The sequence below is a fragment of the Anastrepha obliqua genome, unplaced genomic scaffold (genome assembly GCF_027943255.1).
Source record: "Anastrepha obliqua isolate idAnaObli1 unplaced genomic scaffold, idAnaObli1_1.0 ptg000063l, whole genome shotgun sequence".
NCBI classification, from domain to species: domain Eukaryota; kingdom Metazoa; phylum Arthropoda; class Insecta; order Diptera; family Tephritidae; genus Anastrepha; species Anastrepha obliqua.
In genome coordinates, this window is record NW_026562202.1 from 130001 (window position 1) to 142500 (window position 12500).

Here is a 12500-nt window from a genome sequence, read left to right on the forward strand (position 1 = left end):
ACGTTTTCCCTAACTACACTCTGAACATACAACCACGCATCCTCTATACCACGTCTTTTCCTAAACCCATACTGCCTATCCGACCTAACACCCCGAGTTAGCTCCTGAAGCCGCTCAACCATAACCCTTTCCAGCACTTTTCCAAGCACCGGAAGGAGGCTGATACCACGATAAGATCGAGGATCGCTCCTGATCTTATCGGGCGACTTCAAGAGTGCAACGACCCTAGCAATTTTCCACTCGCGTGGAAAATATCCCTCCCATATGCATTTATCATAAATGGCCTCCAAATATTCCGGAATGAACTTCCACAAGCATTTGCACATCTCTCCGTTCAAACCATCGAAACCTGGAGACCTTTTAGACCTGACCAGGCCAAATGCATAATCCAACTCCTCAGCTTCTATTGGAGGGACAGGCACCTCTTGTGCAGGAGGAACCTGAACCTCAGCCCTGGGAAAAAACTCGCCTAACAGAACATTGGCACACTCTCTCCACGTCGATAATACAGTATCACCTACGCGAAGAGAGCTAGCCATCTCATTTCGACGACCCCGACAGATCCTATAGACCTGTCCCCAAGGGTCGTCCCTATTTTCCCCCACAAATCTCCTCCACTCTTCCTCCTTCACTCTCACAAGCATCTTCTTATACTCTTTCATCCCTACACTAAATTGATACTTGAGCTGAGACAGATTCTCCGAATTGGTCCGCCTGCCGCGTTGAAACAACCGCCTCAAGCGTCGGACAGACCTCCTCTTCGAATTTAACTCACTCGTCCACCATTTCACACCTTTCATTCTCACAGCCCTAGCTTTCCTAAACAATAAGTCATTCACACCCCAGACACATTCATATAGACGAGCAATTTGCTCGTCAACCCCCAATTCCTCAAACTCCCTAAGCGGTATATCCAATACCGCTTCCCTAACAGTATGTCCATATCGGTTCCAGTCAGTACACGAGGTACGCCATCGCCTCAATGGACTCCCCCCTTCTAACTGCGGGGTACGGGGAGTAACCATAATTTGTATTAAATTATGGTCACTAATTCCCCAACCCCCCCTAACGCTCCATTTACACTCGAACCTACTCGCTGCTACCTCATTCATGAGCGTCACGTCAATGTCACTCACACCTCTAGGCCCCTCAAACGTATACCATACGCTTGGTTCGTTTGCTACAAGAAGGTTATTCGCCACAACCCACTCGCTCATAACCTCACCCCGAGTGTGGCTACGATATCCAGCAGTATGCCTGGATACCTTGCTGAACCACATCGGGGAGGTAGCATTCGCGTCAAGACACACGATGGCAGGAATGCTACTCTCAAGTAGTAGCACCGCATCAATGTATCTTAAGTAGGGCTCTAGAGGCTCGTCAGACTTGCAGTACAAGCTGACGACATTCATTCTGCCGAATTCCCCCTCGACACACACACATACTCCCCACTGTGATGAGTCAACTACTACACAAGAGTAGCTTGGCTCACACACAGCTACTGCGGCCTTGACTCCAAGGTCCGTAAAGACCCTGAAGCCCCCAGGAAGGCCTCTCACCACCCCATTGGTGGAGTATGGTTCCTGGAGCAAAGCAATGCCGCAGCCCCCCTCCGACATACACGCCCCCAATTCACACATCACGGCATATGACCCCTGACAGTTCAGTTGATATAGTTCAACCATCAATGTCTAGCGTTCGCACGGGCAACAATGGCACAGTACACCGGGCAGACAGTGGACATCATTAGATGTCCGGCTGGCTTGCCCTTAAATGCACAGTTGCGACAATGCGGGGCATTGCCACAACCTGCACTCCTGTGTCCTTCTTGCCCGCACCTACGGCAGACATCCTTCTTGGCTCTGCATTCTGCCACCCTGTGATCAAACCCCATGCATCGGAAGCAGCCGGGCGTCAGTTGGTCTGGCCGTACCCGGAAGGAAAACCACTTTATGTAGCAACGACCTGCTTCCAGGAGGGCGGACATTAGCATGTCCGTTCCCTCAAGGACAACATTCGTCACCCCATCGGGGCTGACCTTCCAAGGACGGCTGATCATCCTCACGTCCTTCTCACGGCACCCAGGGCTGAACTCCTTGAGGTTCAACCGGAACAACTCTCCCATGAAATCCTCAGGGGAGATCTCCGTGTGAACCCCCTGGACCACAACCCTAGGCCCCAGCTTCCGACGTATGCTCACATCGAGCCCCACTTCGGAAAACTTGGCATTTTTTGCCAAGTTATCCCTCTCGGCAACGGATGGGGTGCGAATAATCGCACCTCCATCCTTCAACGGGCGCACCTCGTGCACCCTAACCCCCATGGAAGGCCCAACCTCCTTTACAACTTTCTTGATCACCTCCTTGGAAGTAGTGGGGGTTTTACCCCTTACTACGACCGACCAGGTCTCAACTGGCTTGGGCACCGGCAACGCAGGCAACACAGGCGCAGGCGCCTGAGGTGCCGGCATCGACGCTGCACCAGCCAGCGCAGCTCCAGCCGTCCTCCGAGGTGCTTCCTCCCTGGTAATCTTCGTGGCCTCTAGTTGCCCACGAAGATGGGCTATCTCCCCCACCATTTCCACAAAGAGTTCCTCGAACTCCAAGGAGTACCCCAGGAGGTCTTTTGCAACACTTTTCGGGACGCCGTCCATGTCTATGACGGCTCCACTAAAGGCCGTCACAATGGACTTGAAGCGCCCCATAAACTGCACCGCAACTTTCTTGCGTTCGGCATCCCCACCGATCGCACCCAAACCTTTCAGGGAAGCACCCAATTCCCCACGGATTTCCTCCAAACGCTTCCCTGCGGGACCTAATTTTTCCCCCGTCTTCCGCCCCTTGCGCCCACTCCCAATCTTTCCGCTTTCGGAACCACCCTCGCTTCCACTCACCTTTTCAGGTACCTTTAAAGATACCTTCTCCACCGGAACCGCTGCACCTCCAGCGGTCTTCTTCTTAGAACGGGGAGGAGACCGCAAGATCACCTCCTCCTCTCCGGACGTCGTCTCGTCCATTGCCGACGATGGCACCGCCGACCCGCTTGGAAGAGAGGTGTTCGCCCTCTTCCTCAACCCTTCTGATTTGGGCATTGCCCAACTCTCCACCACTAAGGTAGCCGAATTCGCCGGATAAAGGCCTCCCAAGCAACAACAAAAATTGGGTCCCTTTTGGGCAACGGCAACTACTGCACGGCAGGAATGAATCCCGCACAGGCACGCACACAGCGGCTGCACCTATCGGCGAGCCAAAGCAAAGCGCGAGGGCGTAGCCCACAGCGCCAACCAAAGGTTTGGCAAAGGCCACCACCAATGCCTTGCCGGACAGAACACTGTTCCCCGAACAAGGACGGGTCGACCAAGGTGGAGCTAACGCCGAGCTCGACCGCAGGCAAAAACACAACACGCTTTGGTCGTAGCACCTGCACAAGGTATTCAACCTTGGCGCAGTACTGTACCCACGCACAAAAGAGGACGCCCTTTTTACTGTTGCCAAATATGGCAATATAGCGGCACGACTACCTAGTGTACACGCACTCAACGAACCCACGCCGAAAAATAACAGCGCGACACTACACCGACGCCAAGAATTAACGGCACGCGCCAAAAACCACGCCAGAAATAGCGGCACTCAAAAGTTGTAAACAACTTACCAACAAGGTACACTTGTACGCAATGTACAGCCACGCAAACGGTGGCGTCACTAGCACAACACACCACGCCGAAAAATAACGGCACGCCCGCAAAGTTGTAAACAACTTAATGGAAAATTTCCAACGCTGTATCTAGCGGCACTCACACGCACGCACAATGTGTCTATAGCACGGAGTATATTGGCACTCACTGGAGTGTCCAACAAAACTACCGTACGGCACTTAATCACTCGTAGACACTGTACAGCTACTACAAAGTAGCGTCACTCGCACAACGGCACTTTCAATCACAATTAATTGTAAACACTGTACCGCTATGGTACAGCCACAACAATATTAGCGTCACTCGCACAACTGTAATACACCGGTACTCACACACGAATGTAACCGCAAAAGGAAATCACAAAAATCGCAAATCACCGCTTAGCACACGACACGTCCGCACTATTCAACAGTCAAACTGAGAATGAGTAGATAGGGACAACAACAACGTGTGGCGTTTTTTACGTGAGTTCCTGCTGGCGACAGCCCAAACCCACGGTGCTCAAAAGCACAACGGATCAAAACAATGCGTTGATCAGCGCCCCAAAAATGCCGAAGCATTTAAGGATACCAATTGGTAGTGTGGAATGGACACACTAACCACCTTGGTAGGGTTCGAGGTCTATCTAACCCTCTGCCGTTCTATGGGTCCCGGCACCCGGTTGCATTGCAACTCCACATCGAGCCAAAAGGCTCTACCCGCATTTAGGTGTTAACCACAGCCACCACGAAACTCCCCGAAGGGCCGTTCCCAATGAACAGGTCGGAGCAAGCTCCGAGGGCCCCTGTTCCCCGTGGTACCAGATTTAAGTCTCCGGTCAGACCTCGTAGCCGAGACTACTACCAGTTGAGCTTCCATACAGCTCTGGACTGGTGGCCATTTCCCACACCTAACAACAACAGACAATGCACAGAACAACAGAATGCACAGACAAGAACGGCTAAAAACTAATCAACTGAACGCCTTAAATTACGTCGCCGCCTGAAAACCTCACGCGCATATTGCCCTAACATTTCGACATTCCGACGGTTGGCAATCACACCACTCACATCATACCGTCCATCAGTCCATCTAATCCCCACACCCGCAAGATCCCTAATGTCTGAGTACATCGGGCATTCACAGAGGACGTGCACCCAGTCCTCTCTTGCCGACCCACAAACACACTCCTCACTTGTGGACAAGCGCCTCTCATGCAAATAAGCATTGAGAGGCCCATGTCCTGTAAGGAGGAATCCCAGGCTGAGGGAAAATCCAAAATCAGGATTTTCCCCGACAAAGGAAACATCCCGAATGTACTCGTATGTCACGCGACCTTTGGAACTATTGTCCCATCGGTTTTGCCACCCACGAAGCATACATTCCTTCAACAACCTTTCACACTCTAGATACCCCCTTTCTACATCACCGTCGGAAATCCATCCATCTAGCAGCGGCATACAAAGCCTCCTTCTCAACCTGAAGGTAAATGCCCGTTGCACAACTAACAGGTCAAGAGGAGGCGCACCTAACAACACCTGCAATGCATCCGTACTCACTGTACGGCATACAGGCATGCAGGCAAGCATCATAATGCGCTGGCACGCCATCAGATGACGTTTGCCAACCGACTTTAAAGCCGATTCGTACCATACAGCGGCACCATAAGTGGCACAGGCCACGAATAGGCCCCGATATACGGTGCGAACCGCACGCCGGCTAAGGCCCCAGTCAAATCTGACCACGCGCCGAACTTGCCCAACAGTTGCCTGCAGCCGCTCCCTCAACAACACTAAGTGTGGAGTAAAACACATCCTTTCACTCATAGCTAACCCCAGGTATTTGACTTGCGTCACATACCTAATCCCTATCCCATTCAAACGTACAATCGGTGGACGACTCGGGGACAATCTGCCCTTAAGCAGCATTGTCACCGTTTTGTCCATCGATATGTCCACTCCCACATCTACCCCCCAATTGTGGGTAAATGTAAGGAGCTGCCCCCCCACTCGCTCTAGTTCCTCACGCGAACGGCCCTCAACCAAAATGAGAAGGTCGTCCGCATACGCACAGTGTTTACAGAGTGGCTCTAACTGCCGAAGCAGGGAGTCCATCATGAGGTTCCAAATGAAGGGACCACAGACGGATCCCTGCGGACAGCCTCGCTCCACCCCAATCTCCACACTCCCGCCCACTCCTACCATGGATGCTTTTCTGTCCGAAAAATAACTCCGCCATAGAGTAATTTCCGGACAGCCAAGCTCCTCTAATCTCTGCAACACACGATCCCAGCGCAAGTGATCAAATGCCCCCTTAAAGTCAATAAATATGCCAAGGACATATTTATTGACGTTTTCCCTAACTACACTCTGAACATACAACCACGCATCCTCTATACCACGTCTTTTCCTAAACCCATACTGCCTATCCGACCTAACACCCCGAGTTAGCTCCTGAAGCCGCTCAACCATAACCCTTTCCAGCACTTTTCCAAGTACTGGAAGGAGGCTGATACCACGATAAGATCGAGGATCGCTCCTGATCTTATCGGGCGACTTCAAGAGTGCAACGACCCTAGCAATTTTCCACTCGCGTGGAAAATATCCCTCCCATATGCATTTATCATAAATGGCCTCCAAATATTCCGGAATGAACTTCCACAAGCATTTGCACATCTCTCCGTTCAAACCATCGAAACCTGGAGACCTTTTAGACCTGACCAGGCCAAATGCATAATCCAACTCCTCAGCTTCTATTGGAGGGACAGGCACCTCTTGTGCAGGAGGAACCTGAACCTCAGCCCTGGGAAAAAACTCGCCTAACAGAACATTGGCACACTCTCTCCACGTCGATAATACAGTATCACCTACGCGAAGAGAGCTAGCCATCTCATTTCGACGACCCCGACAGATCCTATAGACCTGTCCCCAAGGGTCGTCCCTATTTTCCCCCACAAATCTCCTCCACTCTTCCTCCTTCACTCTCACAAGCATCTTCTTATACTCTTTCATCCCTACGCTAAATTGATACTTGAGCTGAGACAGATTCTCCGAATTGGTCCGCCTGCCGCGTTGAAACAAACGCCTCAAGCGTCGGACAGACCTCCTCTTTGAATTTAACTCACTCGTCCACCATTTCACACCTTTCATTCTCACAGCCCTAGCTTTCCTAAACAATAAGTCATTCACACCCCAGACGCATTCATATAGACGAGCAATTTGCTCGTCAACCCCCAATTCCTCAAACTCCCTAAGCGGTATATCCAATACCGCTTCCCTAACAGTATGTCCATATCGGTTCCAGTCGGTACACGAGGTACGCCATCGCCTCAATGGACTCCCCCCTTCTAGCTGCGGGGTACGGGGAGTAACCATAATTTGTATTAAATTATGGTCACTAATTCCCCAACCCCCCCTAACACTCCATTTACACTCGAACCTACCCGCTGCTGCGTCATTCATGAGCGTCACGTCAATGTCACTCACACCTCTAGGCCCCTCAAACGTATACCATACGCTTGGTTCGTTTGCTACAAGAAGGTTATTCGCCACAACCCACTCGCTCATAACCTCACCCCGAGTGTGGCTCCGATATCCAGCAGTATGCCTGGATACCTTGCTGAACCACATCGGGGAGGTAGCATTCGCGTCAAGACACACGATGGCAGGAATGCTACTCTCAAGTAGTAGCACCGCATCAATGTATCTTAAGTAGGGCTCTAGAGGCTCGTCAGACTTGCAGTACAAGCTGACGACATTCATTCTGCCGAATTCCCCCTCGACACACACACATACTCCCCACTGTGATGAGTCAACTACTACACAAGAGTAGCTTGGCTCACACACAGCTACTGCGGCCTTGACTCCAAGGTCCGTAAAGACCCTGAAGCCCCCAGGAAGGCCTCTCACCACCCCATTGGTGGAGTATGGTTCCTGGAGCAAAGCAATGCCGCAGCCCCCCTCCGACATACACGCCCCCAATTCACACATCACGGCATATGACCCCTGACAGTTCAGTTGATATAGTTCAACCATCAATGTCTAGCGTTCGCACGGGCAACAATGGCACAGTACACCGGGCAGACAGTGGACATCATCAGATGTCCGGCTGGCTTGCCCTTAAATGCACAGTTGCGACAATGCGGGGCATTGCCACAACCTGCACTCCTGTGTCCTTCTTGCCCGCACCTACGGCAGACATCCTTCTTGGCTCTGCATTCTGCCACCCTGTGATCAAACCCCATGCATCGGAAGCAGCCGGGCGTCAGTTGGTCTGGCCGTACCCGGAAGGAAAACCACTTTATGTAGCAACGACCTGCTTCCAGGAGGGCGGACATTAGCATGTCCGTTCCCTCAAGGACAACATTCGTCACCCCATCGGGGCTGACCTTCCAAGGACGGCTGATCATCCTCACGTCCTTCTCACGGCACCCAGGGCTGAACTCCTTGAGGTTCAACCGGAACAACTCTCCCATGAAGTCTTCAGGGGAGATCTCCGTGTGGACCCCCTGGACCACAACCCTAGGCCCCAGCTTCCGGCGTATGCTCACATCGAGCCCCACTTCGGAAAACTTGGCATTTTTTGCCAAGTTATCCCTCTCGGCAACGGATGGGGTGCGAATAATCGCACCTCCATCCTTCAACGGGCGCACCTCGTGCACCCTAACCCCCATGGAAGGCCCTACCTCCTTCACCACTTTCTTAATCACCTCCTTGGAAGTAGTGGGGGTTTTACCCCTCACTACGACCGACCAGGTCTCAACTGGCTTGGGCACCGGCAACGCGGGCAACACAGGCGCAGGCGCCTGAGGTGCCGGCATCATCGCTGCACCAGCCAGCGCAGCTCCAGCCGTCCTCCGAGGTGCTTCCTCCCTACTTGTCTTTGTGGCTTCTAACCGCCCACGAAGATGGGCGATCTCCGCCACCATCTCCACAAAAAGCTCCTCGAACTCCAAGGAGTATCCCAGGAGGTCCTTAGCTAAACTCTTCGGGACGCCGTCCATGTCTATGACGGCTCCACTAAAGGCCGTCACAATGGACTTGAAGCGCCCCATAAACTGCGCCCCAACTTTCTTGCGTTCGGCATCCCCACCGATCGCACCCAAACCTTTCAGGGAAGCACCCAATTCCCCACGGATTTCCTCCAAACGCTTCCCTGCGGGACCTAATTTTTCCCCCGTCTTCCGCCCCTTGCGCCCACTCCCAATCTTTCCGCTTTCGGAACCACCCTCGCTTCCACTCACCTTTTCAGGTACCCTTAGGGTTACCTTCTCCACCGGAACCGCTGTACCTCCAGCGGTCTTCTTCTTAGTACGGGGAGGAGACCGCAAAATCACCTCCTCCTCTCCGGACGTCGTCTCGTCCATTGCAGACGATGGCACCGCCGAAACGCTTGGAAGAGGGGTGTTCGCCCTCTTCCTCACTCCTTCTAATTTGGGCATTGCCCAACTCTCCACCACTAAGGTTGCCGAGTTCGCCGTATAAAGGCCTCCCGAGCAACAACAAAAACTGGGTCCCTTTTGGGCAACGGCAACTACTGCACGGCAGGAGTGAATCCCGCACAGGCACGCACACAGCGGCTGCACCTATCGGCGAGCCAAAGCAAAGCGCGAGGGCGTAGCCCACAGCGCCAACCAAAGGTTTGGCAAAGGCCACCACCAATGCCTTGCCGGACAGAACACTGTTCCCCGAACAAGGACGGGTCGACCAAGGTGGAGCTAACGCCGAGCTCGACCGCAGGCAAAAACACAACACGCTTTGGTCGTAGCACCTGCACAAGGTATTCAACCTTGGCGCAGTACTGTACCCACGCACAAAAGGGGACGCTCTTTTTGCTGTTGCCAAATATGGCAATATAGCGGCACGACAAACCTAGTGTACGCCCGCACTGTACTTCCACGCCGAAATGTAACGGCACACGCACACGAGAAGGACGCCAAAAATTAGCGGCACACGCCAAAAACCACGCCAGAAATAGCGGCACTCAAAAGTTGTAAACAACTTACCAACAAGGTACACTTGTACGCAATGTACAGCCACGCAAACGGTGGCGTCACTAGCACAACACACCACGCCGAAAAATAACGGCACGCCCGCAAAGTTGTAAACAACTTAATGGAAAATTTCCAACGCTGTATCTAGCGGCACTCACACGCACGCACAATGTGTCTGTAGCACGGAGTATATTGGCACTCACTGGAGTGTCCAACAAAACTACCGTACGGCACTTAATCACTCGTAAACAGTGTACAGCTACTACAAAGTAGCGTCACTCGCACAACGGCACTTTCAATCACAATTAATTGTAAACACTGTACCGCTATGGTACAGCCACAACAATATTAGCGTCACTCGCACAACTGTAATACACCGGTTATCACACACGAATATAAACGCAAAAGAAATCGCAAAAATCGCTAATCACCACTTAGCACACGACACGTCCGCACTATTCAACAGTCAAACTGAGAATGAGTGAGTAGATAGGGACAGTAGGAATCTCGTTAATCCATTCATGCGCGTCACTAATTAGATGACGAGGCATTTGGCTACCTTAAGAGAGTCATAGTTACTCCCGCCGTTTACCCGCGCTTACTTGAATTTCTTCACTTTGACATTCAGAGCACTGGGCAGAAATCACATTGTGTCAACACCCGTTAGGGCCATCACAATGCTTTGTTTTAATTAGACAGTCGGATTCCCCAAGTCCGTGCCAGTTCTGAATTGATTGTTAATTGATAATCGTTATAATTTAAAAGGAATATATATCGAATGATATAATTCCTTAAAAATTTTAGCAAGAAAGTTCCACAATTGGCTACGTAACTACTATCCGGGGAACAAGAATCGTAATTCTCTATTTACCCAGAACGAGTACATAAACCATGGTATTGCTTCCCAATCAAGCCCGACTATCTCAATCTTCAGAGCCAATCCTTATCCCGAAGTTACGGATCTAATTTGCCGACTTCCCTTACCTACATTATTCTATCGACTAGAGACTCTTCACCTTGGAGACCAGCTGCGGATATTGGTACGGCCTGTTGAGAAGTTTGCGTGACCCCACCATAAATTTTCAAGGTCCGAGGAGAAAATATCGACACAACAGTAAATGTCATGCTCTTCTAGTCCATCTACCATATCTCTCTTCGAAAGACTTCCATGGTAGTACGACTATAAAACAGAAAAGAAAACTCTTCCGATATCTCTCGACGGCTTCTTTATGGTCGTTCCTGTTGCCAGGATGAGCACAAGGCCCATTTTTAATAACAAACGGATACTCAACAGGTTACGGAATTGGAACCGTATTCCCTTTCGTTCAAAATAATTCAAGTATTTTAATTATTTTTAAATATATTTTTATTAATATTTTTTTTTATTAAAAACTTGAAAATTTTCGGCTTTCGCCTTGAACTTAGGACCGACTAACTCGTGATCAACCACTGTTCACACGAAACCCTTCTCCACTTCAGTCCTCCAAGGTCTCATTCGATTATTTGCTACTACCACCAAGATCTGTACCAATAGCGGCTCCATGCAGGCTTACGCCAAACACTTCTAAGCACACTATTGTACCCTCCTACTCACTAAAGTTTCAAAATTTATAAATCAATCGAAATTGTTTTATAAATCATCTACTTTAGCGGTAATGTATAGGTATACAACTTAAGCGCCATCCATTTTAAGGGCTAGTTGCTTCGGCAGGTGAGTTGTTACACACTCCTTAGCGGATTACGACTTCCATGTCCACCGTCCTGCTGTTTTAAGCAACCAACGCCTTTCATGGTATCTGCATGAGTTGTTAATTTAGGCACCGTAACATTACGTTTGGTTCATCCCACAGCGCCAGTTCTGCTTACCAAAAGTGGCCCACTGGGCACATTATATCATAACCTCAACCTTCATATCAAGAAAGGTGAGGTTCTTACCCATTTAAAGTTTGAGAATAGGTTAAAATCGTTTCGACCCTAAGGCCTCTAATCATTCGCTTTACCAGATAAGATTATTTTATATAATTTTTAAATGCACCAGCTATCCTGAGGGAAACTTCGGAGGGAACCAGCTACTAGATGGTTCGATTGGTCTTTCGCCCCTATACTCAATTCTGACAATCGATTTGCACGTCAGAACTGTTTCGGTCTTCCATCAGGGTTTCCCCTGACTTCAACCTGATCAAGTATAGTTCACCATCTTTCGGGTCACAGCATATATGCTCAAGGTACGCTCCAGTTAGAGGTATAAATAATAATAAATTATCATTATACATAACTATATGGAACGCCCCGGGATTGAATTAATTGACTATTTATTAAAAAATAGACTAAAAATTAATCCCATTATATTTAAGTTAAGTTAATTATGCCATTAAGTTTAATATAACTCAATGACTTGCACATATGTTAGACTCCTTGGTCCGTGTTTCAAGACGGGTCCCGAAGGTATCCTGAATCTTTCGCATTGTTAATCATATAAATGCATACAAATAAATATTAATATCATAGATATTAAATTTTTTGTAAAATTCAAAAAATGAATTTTAGCATTATATATAATAAAATCTATCAACACTTTATCAAATCATTAGTATTTATTTTATGTTAATATGCTTAAAAAGCAAATTAATTTAAATAAACTTAATATCACCAATGATCTTTTGATAAATACTTTATTATGTTAATAGATTACAATGTCCTTATATGAAAAAAATGCACATTATTTTTTTAATTATTTAATGATGAATTTTTCATAATGGATATTCAGGTTCATCGGGCTTAACCTCTAAGCAGTTTCACGTACTATTTAACTCTCTATTCAGAGTTCTTTTCAAC

At 49.3% G+C, this 12500-nt stretch overlaps 1 pseudogene; it reads right to left on the minus strand.

The window, feature by feature from the left end:
- Nucleotides 1-10106: 10106 nt before the first annotated feature.
- The window catches only part of LOC129251681 (large subunit ribosomal RNA), a 2774-nt pseudogene continuing 380 nt past the window's right edge, over nt 10107-12500 (minus strand).